The 15761-nt window shown below is 41.3% G+C and overlaps 1 protein-coding gene across 2 annotated transcripts in view; it reads right to left on the reverse strand.

Moving 5' to 3' along the window:
* RB1 (RB transcriptional corepressor 1) overlaps nt 1-15761 on the reverse strand; it is a 3440561-nt gene that overhangs the window by 2068927 nt on the left and 1355873 nt on the right. The window lies entirely within an intron of this gene.

Genomic DNA, 15761 nt, shown 5'->3' on the forward strand with positions numbered 1-15761 from the left:
CATCTGTGGTAACTATAGCCTTGGGCTATGGGAAAGTGAAGGGGCGTCCGTGTATTATCTGATCAAAGGAAATCCACAAAAGGAGGTAATTTTTGCAAGCCCAAGTTATCTTGATTTGGGTGGATAAGGGTTGATGAATAGACCACCGAGTCACTAGGTTCCACTGAAAAATTCTCATTTGATATCTTGCTAATGGAACCAAACTATCACTGCAAACATTGACCCCAATGCTTGAGGGATCAATAGACCTGAAATAGAGGAATTTTGAATGATCTTTTTGACCTGGAAATGTATGGTATGTACCCTTCGTAAAGGGAGGTAGGCTGTCAAGGATACCGGGTCGAACAGAGCCCCAATAAACTCCCAACATCTGAGTTGGTTCTAGTTGAGATTTGCTGTGAATGACAGTAATTCCCAAGTGGGAGCATAACTGGAGTACACAGTCTTGTCCTTTGATCAGATGATGCCTGGTCGGAGCGATCATGAGCTAGTTGTAAAAGTGAGGAAACGCACAGAATCCTTGCAGCATCAAGTGAGCTGCCACTACTGCCACCATGGACTTGGTGAACACCCTGGGGGCTGTGGTGAGACCGAAGGGTAGAGCTCTGAATTGGTAATGAGTGGCTCCCAGCCAAAAGCATAGGAATCTTCTGGATTATCTGTTCATTTTTATATGATTATATGATATGCTTCCTGAAGATCTATTAAACACATCCCAGTTGTCCTTGTGCAGAAAAGGCAGAATGGACTGAATTGTGACCATCCGGAACTCTGTGAATGCAGAGATCCAAAATTGGTCTGCATTCTCCCGTTTTCTTTGGCACTAAAAAGAATCTTAAGTACTGGACTCTTTCTAGTCTGGGGGAACCTCCTGGATGACTAGCAGATTTTGTTTGCTTCTATTGTTGCTGCTTTCCTCTAACTGGGTGGAACATCAGGAGTTTTGTTCAGTGTTAAGGGGATTATTATATAAACTCTGGAAATAATCAGCACCCATGAATGTTTTGTAATCTCTAGCCAGATTCTCTGGTGCAGGGATAAACAACCCCTGACTGCTTCCAGAGGTGGACAATTGGGCCTCCTTTCAGGAGTGCTAGTAGGATCTGTCAGAGAAAGTGCCTCTAGACTCTTGGTTCTGCAGGCCTCCTCTGCCATTTGGGCAGCATCTTTCATTAGAGTTAGCCCCCTGCCCCTGGGGGAACTATCTTCATGTGGATCTTGGAAGGGACCCTGGGACTTTCTGAACCACATTTTTCGACCACCTCGTCGATTCCTAGAAAAGGTCCTTTGAAGAGTCATAAAATGTATGCCTACAGCAGACAGGGTCTTACCGTCCTGCTCACACCTGAATAATATGTCTCACCTTGAGGCCAAATAAAGAACTTCTGTCAAATGAAGCATTGACGAAGGACTCCCTGAAATCACATAGGCGCATTCAGGAAAGCCCCCAATAGAAATGCCTGAACCCACTGCCCTTGAGGTACCTTCAACTGCATGTGAGATGAGCCTCATGGATGAATCTGAAATGGACTGTACGGCAGCCAACTGTGAGTTAATCAAGCTGTCTGCCTCAGATGCAATGGTTCCAGAAAGGGATTTTGGTGAGTTCTTTAATCAAATCCCTCTGGAGTCTTATGAAGTGTCCCAAATAGTTCAGTGACCAAAGTGCAAAGATCACTGAAGCATGTACATGCTTTCCGAATCTGTCCAACACCCTAGACTCCCTGTTAGGCAGATGAACAAAGGAATTTTGTTCTGCAAGCTTCTTTTTTGTGGATGTCGCTATAATCATGGCTTCAACTGGTACTCCCTTGCCCCAAAATTCCCTGTCCTTGGGTAGTGCCAGTATCCAGTCTGGTCTCTTGGGAACTGGCTCAACAGAATCAGGTTCCTTGCATGTCCATCGAGAGATCAAATCAATGAGTTCATCTGCAGGTGGAGTCACTCAGAAGATAGATGGACCAGCTCCAAAGACTTCCAACAATACTGATTCCCCTTGGGAAGGGTTGTCGGTTGACCAACCACCCCTTTTTGCTTGAGGATCTCTAATACATCTCCAAATGAGACATTGTCAGGTGGTGATCATGGGACCTTTCCCCTCACTGAAATCAATATTCTCTGTGACAGACTCTTGGAGTGTCTAAATGCTTCCTTTTGTACTTTCTCTTCCTAGGGACTTCTTTGGCGGGATGCTCCAAAGAAGTATCAAAAGATATCAATATACCCCAAGGAGTATCCTGGAGACTTTGAGCTGGCTGGCCCTGTGGGGTGGAAAGTTGATGCTCAAGATTCAATGACAACTAGGTCTAGGAAGTAGGAGCCGAGGAAGGAGAATGTGTCCTTTCTCAGAGCAGAGAAAACTCTCTCCACCACCTCAAAAACATAATGCCTCAGGAAGGAAGAAACTGACAGCTCCGAAATGATTTGCTTCTGAACTGTTGGCTCTTTCTGACCCAAAGGCAAACCACTTGAGACAAGGGTTGGAGCTGAGCTGTCAAGGGCCAAGGTTCCTAGGGGTAGACACGACTCAGAATCTCTGAGTTGACTCCAATACCTTGGACCTGGTGCAGACACTACAGTTCCAAGAGTCATGTGGTTCCGATGTGCTCGGAGCCAGTCCACTCAGTGACAGTATCAGAGTGGATGATACAAGGATCTTTGGATCCGATATGGATGGATCTGAGATTCTTGGAAGCAAATGCTCTGAAACCAAAGGCTGGACTGGAGAAGAAGACAAAATAGCTAGGGTAGTACTAATTAAGGTCTCTGGACCAAATGGGGTAGTAGCCAGGAGAACCCCCACTTGAATTTGATTCAAGAGAAATTTTCTCATCATCCTATCTACATCTGCTTTGTTTAGACTTCTGGAAGACTGAAAAGAGAAAGTAATGTATGAAGTCCTGGAGTGGTGGCATCTTTCCAGGAAAGGGGATGGGAAGATATAGGATCCAGAGTTGGAGGAGATTGGATCCAAGGAGACCTTACTCTTGTGTTTCTTCAGATCCAAAGGGTCAGATCTGACATTGTAGATTTTGGATCCAAAGAAATCGATGAAATGGTTTGGTCTTTGGATCTGATTGAATCAGATCAGATGATTTAGATATTTCAGAGGTGGTTCCGAGCTTAGAGCAGAAAAACCTTAAGGGTCTGATAAGACACATTTTGGCCTCCTTTTTATCATATTTCTTGGGGATTTGATCCCCAGATGCTGTATCAGAGAAGCAGAGATCATTAATCTTCTTAAGATTAATTTCTGGTCAATAAGGGCTCTTGAATTAAAGGCCTTACATATATCACGTGCAGAGTTTAAATGGGCCCCGTATAAGCAATAAACATACAATTTGTGTGCATCCGACAAAGGGATCTTACACAGGCCTTACATTTTTTAAAACCTGAAGGTTTTTCAGGCAGTGCTATGTAAATAGTAGTAGACAAGAAAAAGAAAATGATATATGTATTTTTTTACTTTAAAATAGTTATGAAAAAGTAGTATTAAATCAGAAAGTTTATTCCAAGTTAAGTTAAAATCCACTTCAGGAAACAAAAATATCAGCAACAAGATGATATATAACTCGCCAAAGGAAATGAATTAACGCTCTTACATCCACACTGCAAATATGCGTTTTCATCACTAAGACTTCATCATCTTGTTGCTGATATTTTTGTTTCCTGAGTGAAGTTTAACTTAACTTGGAATAAATTTTCTGATTGCTAACCAGCGTGCCCTAGCACTTTTTTTGGATTTATCAGTTTTCTTTGGAGTGCTTCAAACCTTTTTTTGGTTCGTATTACCAGCAATGGTAACTTAAAGGAACTACCTCAAAGGTAGAGGAAAGGGAAAAGAAAGGGAGCAAATACCAACATTGTTATTTAGAAAAAAAATACACTAAATAGTGTAATAAGGGCAAGAGAGAATTAAATGAAAAAAAGATAAGTACGTTATAACAAAGTATAATAAGTTATAATAAGCAGATTTTTGTATTACTCACAAGAGCCAACAGTGACCAATTTCAGAACGCAAAAGTGGCAAATGAAATCTGATGTATGGTAGACTACTAGTACATTATTGTTGAGAGGACCTTGAGAGCTTCAGTGTTCCACAAGCTGTCAAAAGCATCCAAGTCAGATCCAAACCAACAGTTGAGGAATGAATGAAAATGACATCAGATTCTCAGGTTTTCTCTGTGTGCTCTGTCTTCTAATTCTACTATTTTTCAGAGGAAGTTTCCCGCTTTCTCTTCAGAGGGGTACAGGGTGTGGAGGCACACATTTCTGGGAGCTTTAAAGCAATGAGGATTTAAAAAACTCCTGAGAAAAGTCTTGCCATTTCTGCTGAGGATCTCTCGGTGTAGGTGTAGCAGGAGATTTAAGTGTGTTTGATCTTTTGTTTCTTCTTTTTAGGGGGTTTCTAAAGAAACAATACATGAAGCGCTGACCCCAGACATTCCTCCACACAGGAGGCAGGGACATTGCAATTTACCAATTTCTGCGGAACATGTCCATTCTTTAATTACAAGCAGTGATTTCCTCTTCACGGTCTTAATGGACATATGAAAAGTCAAACCTGGATATACAACAAGGCTGTTCCAATTCAGCTTCCAATGGGGTCATGACAGCGAGATCAGGTTCAGAGGTCAGGAGGTCTGCGGGTTTATCAACAATCTCACAAGGTTGGAGCCTAATGTATCTGCTGAAATAAACAGATAAAACATCTTCTTTCCTTTTTTTTGTCTTCTTCTTGGGTTGTAAAGGCACGTTTGAGGCAGGAGCATCTGATTGCATTAATGGCTCACGCCAAAGCCTGTAAGTACTTGTTCTCTAGGTAAATTTTTAGAGAAAATAAATAGCTTCTGGAGGTCTTCTGAACAAAAGCCTGACAAGAGTTGCCTTCGATATTATGTTTAGGTCCTAAGCAGAAAGGACACTGGACATGCCTGTCCCTGCACGGAATCTGCCTATCACAGAGGCATTTGTCTCTCTCAGATGACACGAATAAAGCTCAAAAGACAAAATACGTTCAAAATGAGGTAGGGTCCCCAGTGGGGTACTTATTTTTTTCCCTTGTGAAGCCAACTGGATTTTTTTGTAATGACTAACTAACTGAGCTTCAGACAGTCTTGCATCCCGATTTACGACAGAGCTCAGTGGATTTTCACTCTACTTCCATTAAGTACTAGCAAATAGTCCTTGAGCCTAGGTCTAAAATCGTACTTAAGGTACATAAGGAAAAAGTGCTTAAGCTTTGGTAGACTGGCCAAACATATACAGTCCTTGATGGGGTATGTCACACATGTCAGCATTACTCTACCACTAATCCAATAAAGAACATCAGGGATGTGACTAAACATGGTCATTGTTTTTTGGTGAGAGGACATTTGGCTCAATATAACCCATGTATCTCAATTCTTCCCACCTCCCTACACTCTTTACAATCACATTATATCTCATCATAGCTTTCTCTATCATCCCACTATGTGTTAATCTTTGAAAGACTCACATATCTTGCCATCCCAATTTTCTTCCATACTTCCATTCTAGTTAGAAGAGATCTTTCATACGAAGCTTTAGGCATGGAGGGGTGAAAGGAATGTCTGCCCCAGAAGCATGCTGCTAGGAGGTGCAATCATTCTAGAACAGGTGCTGATCGGTCCTTGCAAATCAGTGCAACAGCCAGTAATCATTTAAGCAGCTCAGATTAACACCGATGCCTTAACTGTTAAACTGCGTACTGCACGTGTATGTTAGCAACAGTCCACGTTTTGGATTTCTGTTAAAAAAGGATTACTGTCAATATCAACAGCGTTTCCTCGCCTAAAAGCATTTATTTTTGATCTTCAATTATAGAGAACTGGACACCCTCCCTTTTTTTTGGGTCCTGGACTCTTATTGAGAGGGGAATGCCAACCTGAGGATTACTCTGCTGGCCAGTGCACCAGATGTCCCAGTCACCGTTCTACCCGTTTATCATACATGAACCACAGCACTATTGTGGGAAAGCAGTGGTTTGGAAACTTAGCACAATGACTACATACTCCTGTTCTGGGGAGCAGTTTTACTAAAAGTACCCTTCTCTTTGATCAAAGTGAACAGCAGGACTTGCATTTTTTTTTTTTTAATTAAGACAAAGTAAAAGATGCCTAATTTGGTGATTTACATTCCTTAATTCTTCTCAGCCTAGGGTTACCACCTGTCCCACTTTGCGAGGGACAGTCCCCCTCTTTGGGCAGTTGTGTCCTGCAAAAAAATTGTAAAAATGGCAAATGTCCTGAGATTTTAGGACAAAATTATTTTCTATATTTTATGCAATAGTTGCATAAAACAGTTATTCTGTATCTGAAACACCTAAATGTTATCAAAAATAGAATAAGCAACAAAAATGCTACAAAGAATAAGCTTTGATTTAGGCAAAAAAGTGAAGTTCTGTTCTTTGTACTCGCCATGGGTATGTTTTGGCCTGCAAAATCTGACGTTTGTACCAAAAATGTCCCACTTTGGGTGTCTGAAAAGGTGGCAACCCTATCTCAGCCTTGTCCCTTTTATTTATTTCATTTTATTGTTAGACTCAGTGTTACAAATTTCTCAGAGATGAAGCATGCCCTTATTTAATGCTGCACTCCTAGTCTTTGACTACCACCTTTGTTCACAAAGCTCCTAATTGATATTGCAATTCATTTGAGCTCTGGTTCAGTCAGCATGCTGATGCAATGCATAGAATAAATGAATGAATGAAATGAATAAAATGGTGTTGTTGCACTTCTGTTCTCACTAGTCTGTTTGTGCATACCATTTCTCAACCAGTCAAACTTAATAAAAATATACAACTACTGTGGTAAAGAGCAAACTACAATCACAATTCAATACATCACTTGTTTCTTTCGGCTTTTCCCAGTTGGGGATTGGCACAGCGGAACTCCGGCCCGCTAATGACTGGCAGTAGATTTTTACGTACCGAGTTGCCAGCAGTGACGCACAACCTTCAATGAAGGTACGCCCATTCACGCATGTCTCCACACATCCCAGGAACACCAAGACGAGAGTCACCACGATGTAATTGATAAAAATTCTTTATTAATAAAATAACAAGCGCTTTCGCATACTATCCAGTATGCTTCATCAGGTTACAATTCATTAGTAGATACTAAGAACTTATATAGCAACAATTAATTGCCTAATTTCCCGCTCTTTTTCTATTAATTATATATCAAACCAATTAGTTCATTAGATCACTTCATTTAAAGAAACATTCAGTACATTTTAGATAACCCAAACTGTTGATAGCACCATTTGAACTTGTAATATCTCAAATTCAAATAACAGATAAAAAATATATAATATATTATATAAAAATCAAATAAATAATGCTGTTTAAATATATAAATATTTAAATATTCAATATTCAATGAATGAATAATACACATGTGAAAAATGTATGTGTAAAACTTCTGTAGAGAAATATGTGTAATATATGAGCATGTATATATCTAAATCAACTATATCTATTTTATAATCATAATATATAACAATCATAAATTTATTTAATAATCCGTATAATACACCATATAAAGTAATAAAATGTATCTAAAATATGCAAATTAAATGATGTTAGATAAAAGTAAAAATAGGAGATAAAAATACAAAATCATGTAATAGTGAATAAATGTATATAATTAACGTAATAGATATATACAAAATGTGATAATGAAGAGTGAAATGTGTATATAATTATCACTAAGAACTCCTAATATACAATTCATCTGGATGCTAAAACAGGTTTTAAACTAACAGTAGTGTTAAGTCCAGGGGGTATATGGGCTCTCAGCCGCAATATCCATTCCAATTCAATTCTCCACACATAAGACACTTTAGCTGAGAATCGAATAGGACGTCTTACTGTGAGGTGACAACGCTACCGCAGCACCACCACTGCAGTACACAATTCAGTACATCACTAATAAACAATTCAATACATCAGTAATGTTTTGATAATCTGTACATCCAGATGGGCTGCATTCCATGTTCATCTGAGGGCCAAGGAAAACATCTCTGCAGTAAATTATACGTGATGAAAAAACACCAATTCTCCAACTCTCGTGAACTTTTGTACCTTACCATCAGAGCTTAGCAAAAAATAGTCAGACTGGTATTTAAACATGTACCACCAATAATCAAGGAGTTCTGAAAGGTCCAGAATGGGACTCCAGGTTCCTACTTTTCTCTGGACTAGGAAGGGGAACGAGTAGAAACCTGGGCCTGCCTCTTCTGGTGGAAGTGGTTGGCTAGAACCATGATGCAACAGATCCTGTTAGTGATGTGGAACTGGTTCCCTTTGCTGTTCTGGAGGGGTGGGAATGCCAAGGAAAGATGGGTTTTTCTGAACTGAGAGGAATGGCCCTTTCTGATAATATACAGTACCTATTTGTCTTGGGTGATCTGTTACCAATGTCTGAAGAAGAGCCTCCCCATGAGGGAAAGAGGGGGATGAGGTTGGGGTGTGATCTGACAGAAGGGAGGTCAGGTGCTGATGACAGTCACAGCTGCTCCCTGGGAGGGGCTGGCTCCTTGGATATGGAATGCTGGTTGGCTTGCTACTTTCTTTGGTGCATGGGCCTCCAACCCAAGTTGTGCTACAGAAATTAAAGAGCTTAAGTGTTGTGCATTAAAATTTTATTATGAGAGTTTGCGTTTCCACTGCATTTTTATTTTTTTGAGTATTGGTGTGGTGAGCCAAGTTAACTGCTAGCTTTTGGTTATTGGTTTTGTTTTTTCCTGTTTAGTAGGAAAGGGCCAGAGCTTACTAGTGCAGTTCCTCTTTATACAGGGGTAGGGGAAAAGTAAAATTCTTTAATACACTTCATCAGCTCCCCTTTTTGCCCAATTTCTCAAGCACTTCTGAGGTCCAAAGAGATGCCCCTTGCCCAGTGAGACATCTAGGAGAGTTGCTTTTACGTGATCTGACAGGTTTTGAGTCCTAAGCCAAGTTCATCCCATCATCACAGACAGCATGGCAGCCTATCTACATGATGCATCAAGTGTATCACAGCCCTGTTTTATTGAATGTCTGGACTACAGTGCACAATTCCTGGATGACCCTCTAGAGGCTCTTTTCTTGCATCCCTCTGCCTTCGCTTTTATTTGTTCATGCACTGACTCAAGGTATTTGAACATATGGAACAGGCAGATCAGAGCGGGCTCAGGGCCACAGTAGCTGAGGTGTACATCTTTATAAATCAGTCTATGAATCTAGCCTCCAAATCATTTGGCAAGGAATTTCTGGATGCATGCTAGATGACCCTTGGTGGATTCTGGAGACACCACAGCTAAAGCCACCATGAGGTTCCTGCAGAGATGCCTATGGGACATAGTAATGCAACACTGACTATGATGAACATCTTCATGTTTTAAAGGTAGGAGTGAAGGCTTTCAGCAAAAGGATGACTGCCATCATTTATTTCATGTTTATATTTTTTCCTCACCTGTTTTCCTATGTATCCTGGACTTGAAGGCTCCCACATGCCCCTGTCCCCCCAAGGCCAGGTCTGATGCATCTGTCACTGTAGGCAGATGTGAATTAAGGGAATTCCCTGATTCTGAGCACACTAGTGTATCCATTATGAGATCTCCCTTCTGATGCAGGGAAGAATAGGAATTTTGGTCTGTAAAGGATGGGTATGCTGACATCATCTGTTCCTCAGATGCCAAGACAACTTTTCCCATGTACAGAAAAGTTAGGGGGATCATCATGATAGAAGATACCATGACACCTAGTAGTCAGAGGAACTCCCTGGCAGTGATTTCTGTTTCTTGCAGAATGCTTTTGAAGTACTGTGCCAGATGGACCACTCTGTCCTGTGGAAAGGAGGCCTTGTTCAGGCTGATGTCCAAACATGCCCCCAAGACAACCATTTTTTGAGGGAATGAAATATGATTTTTTTTTTTTATTTGTTGACTGTAAGCCCCACATTCCTGAAGCAATTTAGGGTGAAATTTAAACCCTTAAGGATGCCCTCTTAGATTTTTGCCAGGATCAGGCAAACATCCAAGAAGGGGTAAATTTGGATACCCTCTGTCCTGCAATATAAAATTACTGAAGCAGCATATTTTGTAAATACTTTGGGTGCAGATGAGCCAAAGGGTAAGGGTGATAACAGGAAATGATCTCCCCATGCTACAGATCTTAGGAATTTTCTGTGCTTAATGCCAGTGGATACATGATGGTAGGTATCCTTCAGATCTAGGGTGACCATAAGTGCGTATGAAGTATGTAGACTTTGGAGTGTAAACATTTTGACATTTACATCCCTGAGGAATTTGTTTAGATATATAAAGTCTAAGATGATCAGCATGACCCCCTCTTTCTTTGCGAAGAGCCTTACAGAATCACTGTCCTTAGACTCTTGGAGGAATTCTTCCTACAACTCCAGAACCATCATTTCCTGAATTGCTGCAGGAATGAGGGCCTCTTCATTCTGTCTGTCTGATGGAATGCCTGGGAATTCTGAAATGTCATGGAACTATAATTCATACCTTCTTATAGAGGACATTTAGCACAAACTAGTTTTGGGTTATTTCCTTCCAATTTCATATAAAGATAGACCAGAACCCTCCAAAATGTTGTGGTGGTGGGGTACAGATTTGGTGAGGAAGGGGGGATGGAATGAGGGGGTAGACTAGATGAGTCATGGCTGATCTCTCCCGGTGCTCAGTCCCTGAGGAATACTGGACTCATCTCTGTATCTAGCTTGACATTCTTTCCTAAGCCTTCCCTTCTTCCCCTTGTCAAGTACAGCGTTACTCAGTTTAGGGTGACAGGGCTAGGCTTGTTGCTAGAAAATTCCTGCTTTATCTATCAACTCGTGCAGTCTTTTTCCTTTCCTCCAGTTTTTTTAAGTTCCTGAGCAGGGGGGTTTAAAGGGGAGATCCTTAATCAATGGGGCATTTAGGATCTCCTGTCTTTACATACTCTAGCAGGAGCCAGACATGTCTCCATATCACAGATCATGAAGCTACTGCTCTGCATGATGAGCCCAAAGCATCACAGCCACATCATCTCCTACTTCACATCTTGTCATGAATTCCTACTACCTTAGCCCTCATCTTCTACAACAGAGACTGCTGTTAGGAGAGCACGTGGAATGGTCAGTTGAAGGTTCTAAAGGAAAGGGCAGTAGAGTGTATGTTTTTCCTCTAAATCTGTTGAGTAATGTGCTGATCCCGTCAGTGACAATATGCTTCTTGACTGGAGCTGAAGTAGTTCCCATGCTATGTACAGAATCACCACATCCTGATCTGCCAAATGGTTCCTATCATGGTACTTTTGGGAATCCCTAACTCTGTAGAAATGGTCAGGCTTCCTAGAAGCAGGGGAAGGGAGAGTTCCAGAGATGTATTAATGAAAATATCTTCAAAGAACTCTAGTACTGCGGGGATAGCTAGAGGTCTGGGCTCAGGCAAGCCATTATAAATTCTATACTTTTGCTGGGATTCAGAATATTCTTTAATCTCCCATAGATAAACCTCCTTTTTCCTATGAAGTGTATTACCAATAAAAAAATTTTCTCTGATGAGGAAGTGGAAGATAGGGTGTAATTTTGGTGCAAGAGATGTAAGTTTCAGCAGGTATGGATCTGGCCCACAAACACCGGTATATCTGCTCCTGAACCGTGGGAATCAAAATCCCTCTGTGGAGAATCCAACCTTCTCTTTTTTGATGGAGCCACAGACACCACATAAATGTTCATGTCTAGCCTTTTAGTTTTCAAAAATGAAATGAAGACCTCAACCAACTGAAAAAGGCAGTTATCAGATGCCTCTAAATTGGCATGGAAAGAGGCACTGCCTGATCTAGGCCGAGGCAAGGTAGCACTCATCTGTTTGTGCTTTGTGTTTTTGTTCCTCTTGGCTTTAGAAGAGCTGCCTTATATGCCTCATGTTGCGGGTGGGGGATGGAACCCTTAATGTGGTCACCAGAAACCTCCTCTCATACTAAGATCCTCGGCATCCCACCTTTTCTTTCACAGTTAGAGCCTCCAAAGGTGAAGGGTCTTCATTCTCTGGACACGGTAGACACTTTGGTCTGGGAGAAATGCCACAATGACTTGAAATCAGGCAGGTGATCCTTTTTGGATGAAAACTCCTGGACAGGCTGACTCCTTTTTTTGAATGTCTTCAATGTGAAAGAAATGCAGTACAGACAAGAGTCCTTACTTCAGGCATAGGCAAAACAAATGCCTGCAATGAAATCCTCGTTTCCCACATACCGCACAGTTACAATAGTTTTACAGAACTAGAATCAAATACGAGGCAAGCAATATAGCAGATTATAATAAGATTAGAAAAACAAGTTATTGGGTACTTATATGGCTGCTAGAAGTACGGTGACCTATGGACAGAGTGTTGCAAGATACATATGGCTTACTCTCAGTACACAGCAAGAAAGAACTGAAAATTGCATCTTCTGACACACTCCTTATACCACCAAAAGGTTCATAGATATGGAACAGGCTTCTCATCTGTGACAATATTAAGAAGGCTAGCATTACAATCCCTATAGAAGTCTTTAGCCCATATATCTGGCATATGGGCAAGAGAGGCAGGCACTGCATGGATATGTTGGGACATTTGCTTCTTGTCCCTATCCATGAGGAACATGGGTGTTGGACCAGAGGTGAATTTATAGTATACCATCCATTCATTAATATTACGTTTGAATAGAGTAAGAGAAGTACATTTTTTGAGGGGGTTAAGGAGTTGGCAGATATTCACTGTATACATGCCCATCTCTCAAACATGTTTTATTTTGCAAAAAGAGACTGAGATTTCTTGAGTGTCAGTGTTCATGCTACCACTGAACTTCCAAGTGTGTAAAGAGTCTGGCAGGATATGGTCTGTTGAGGCTCTGCACACAAGCAGAGGTTGCCTCTTAGTAGCCGGTATGATACAGAGAAGAGGGATAAGGTTTTGAGATGGTTTGCACAGTTTTTGTGATTTAAGCCCGGATTTTTTTTTTTTTAGAGAAAGTGCTGTAGTCGCTGCAGCTGTGATAAGTTTTCGTGCAGGTACATACTGAATAGGGCATTATATTCAATGATTGGCCTGATGAGAGTCAAGTACAGTGGAATGTTTACATCCCTGGACCTGGACACCACCACCACCATCAACCCCCTTTTTCCCCATTTTCTACATGGGATGGGGTGTCGTCTCAACTGATGGCATAGATCTCTATTCAATGCCACTCTCCTGCTGTCTTCAACACTCATGTGACTGTCACAGGCCTTCTCTCACACAGTTCATCCACCTCTTTGCTGGATGCCCTCGTTTCCTCTTGTCTTCTTCCAGTCTGTCCCAAATCATCTTCATCAGATTACCTTTTGCCTTTCTGCACATCCCCAAACCACTGTACTCCATTCTCTTTGACCATTGCTGCAATTGCAGATACTTTGACTTCTGCTCTTATACCATCATTTCTTCACCTGTCTCAGTGTGTATTCTACCACCCGTCTCAGGTACTATGTCTCTATCACCTCTAGCTTCCTCAACTGCTCTGCCTTTACTGCCTGGGTTTCTGTACCATACAGTAGTACTGGTCACACCATTGTTTTGAACACCTTACTTTTCAGCTTCTTTGGCATTCTTCTGTCATACACTACACCTGACACACTATGCCAGTTGTCCAGGGCCCCTCTGATTCTAAGTTCTGACCTCCTCATTCAGACTTCCCTTTCTCCTCAACCACTCCTCCCAGATACCTGAAGCTGTTAACCTGTTCCACTATCTTCCCTTCTATCGCAATTCTCCACTTCTTCTGATTTACCCCCATTTGCTGACATTGCAACTGTCTTATCTATACTCTGTTTCATCCCAAGTGGCTTCACTTTTGCATTCCATTCCCCTATCCTTCACTGAAGTTCTTTCTCAGAGTCTGCTTATAATGACAAATCATCTACATACAGCAACTTTGTTGATTTTTCCCCACTGACCTGTCTGTTAATGTAGTCCATCACCAGTATGAACAGCAGGGTTCTTACTGCTGACCCACTGTATACCCACTCCCACTGGGAACCCTTCTGTGAGATCAAACATGGTTTGTACTTGAGTCATTGGGTCCTTGTACATAGTTTGCACTAATTCTACAAGTATTTCTGTTTTTTCCAACCACCACAGGACTGCTAAACTCAGCTTTCTTGGAACCTTGTCATACGCTTTTACCAAGTCACTGAATGCCCAAGTTGAACTCTTTCCTCAACTCTAGCTTCTTCTCAACTATCTGTCTCACTGCAAACACCATCAGTCGTGTCGCATCCTGATCTGAATCTGAACTGCTCATCTCCCATCCTACTTTCTACTAGTCTGCATATCAGTTTACTGACTATCCAAAAAATCAATCTGTTACTAATACCTTCTTTTTTCAGTATGCTGGGAAAAAGCCTGCTGGCCATCTCTTACTCTCCTATCTTCTGCTTTTCCAGGGTCAACTTGTCATACTATTTCCCCAGTTCTCTCTCATATCTTCCTTCTCTTGATACAACATTTTCTTCTCTTTCTTGCTTTTAATTTAGTGTAGCCCCACCCCATGCCTCTTCGACTGTTCTCAGTTTCTACTATTCTTCTGCATTAGCACTACTTTCCAAAACAACAAAAATCACCTTCCTGTAATCCCAAAGCTCCATTCTAGTGGCAGAGAGCATCAGTCCATTGGTAAACCTCAAAATGATGTGGTCATTGTTGAGTTGCGGCTGTGGCACAACTGCTGTCAATTAATTTGCCATGGTTAACTTTAGGTCGAGGATATTCCACTTTTTGGTTAAAGATCTTATGCTTATTGAATTCAAATTCAATCAAAGGTTCTATTTCCTTGTCTATCACTATCCTAACTGTGGCGCCTTAATTATTCTCCTCTTTGCCCATCAACTATGCCCATGAGCAACCTTAAGTTCAGCTTTTGAGCCTGTTATTAACATCCTTCACTGCAATTCTATACAACAAAAATACCCAGTGGGGACCTCCTGTATCTTCCTGCAGCCTCAGAGATAACACCTGAATCATTTTTTTTCCTGATACTTTTGCAAATCCAATTTGTCTTGTAACTGAATGACCATGTAAACTTTTGTCTTGCCAACTAAGGTCCAGGTTGTGGCTGAACAAGGTATTTTGACCAGATCAACTACCCAGTCAACAAAAGCAAATAAAATAAAATAGAGCTGGTAAGAACCTTGGAATACAACCCAAAGGATGAAAGCTATAAGCAGGCTCCACCTGAGTGTAACATCTTCAGCCACACCTCAGGATTCGAAATTTTGGTAGTGGGGTGAGCTCAAAGAGTGTGAATGAACGCCAGATTTACTTCTAGAGGTTTCATGCTCAGACCTGTCCTCTTCAGTCTGCTTTGATAAAGATGCTCCCAACACATGCCTGGTACTGTAAGGAGGACTCTGCCACAGGCTTCCGTGCAGAGACTCTTGGTCACTAAGTCAGCCAGCAGGCTCTCTCTTTAATATTTAGTTGCTGCCTCTGGTACTGTGGTAAATAACATTGTCACGCTCTTCTTTAAAACAGAAAATGTAAAGCCATTGTGAATCATGAATGGTAATATAATAATCATCTGAATAGTTACTGCAATGTTTACTCGTGCAAGCAGGAACTTAGAGCAGGATTGTGTGAACATCAAAAAAGAACCAGTAGACTCCAGGAATGCATGTGATGGTGTAGGCAGTACTTGAGTGCCATGCAGCTGTAAGAATACACAGACATCCCAAAATGCAAAC

Source organism: Protopterus annectens, chromosome 5.part1 (genome assembly GCF_019279795.1).
Source record: "Protopterus annectens isolate FY-2018-M chromosome 5.part1, PAN1.0, whole genome shotgun sequence".
Lineage (NCBI taxonomy): Eukaryota > Metazoa > Chordata > Ceratodontiformes > Protopteridae > Protopterus > Protopterus annectens.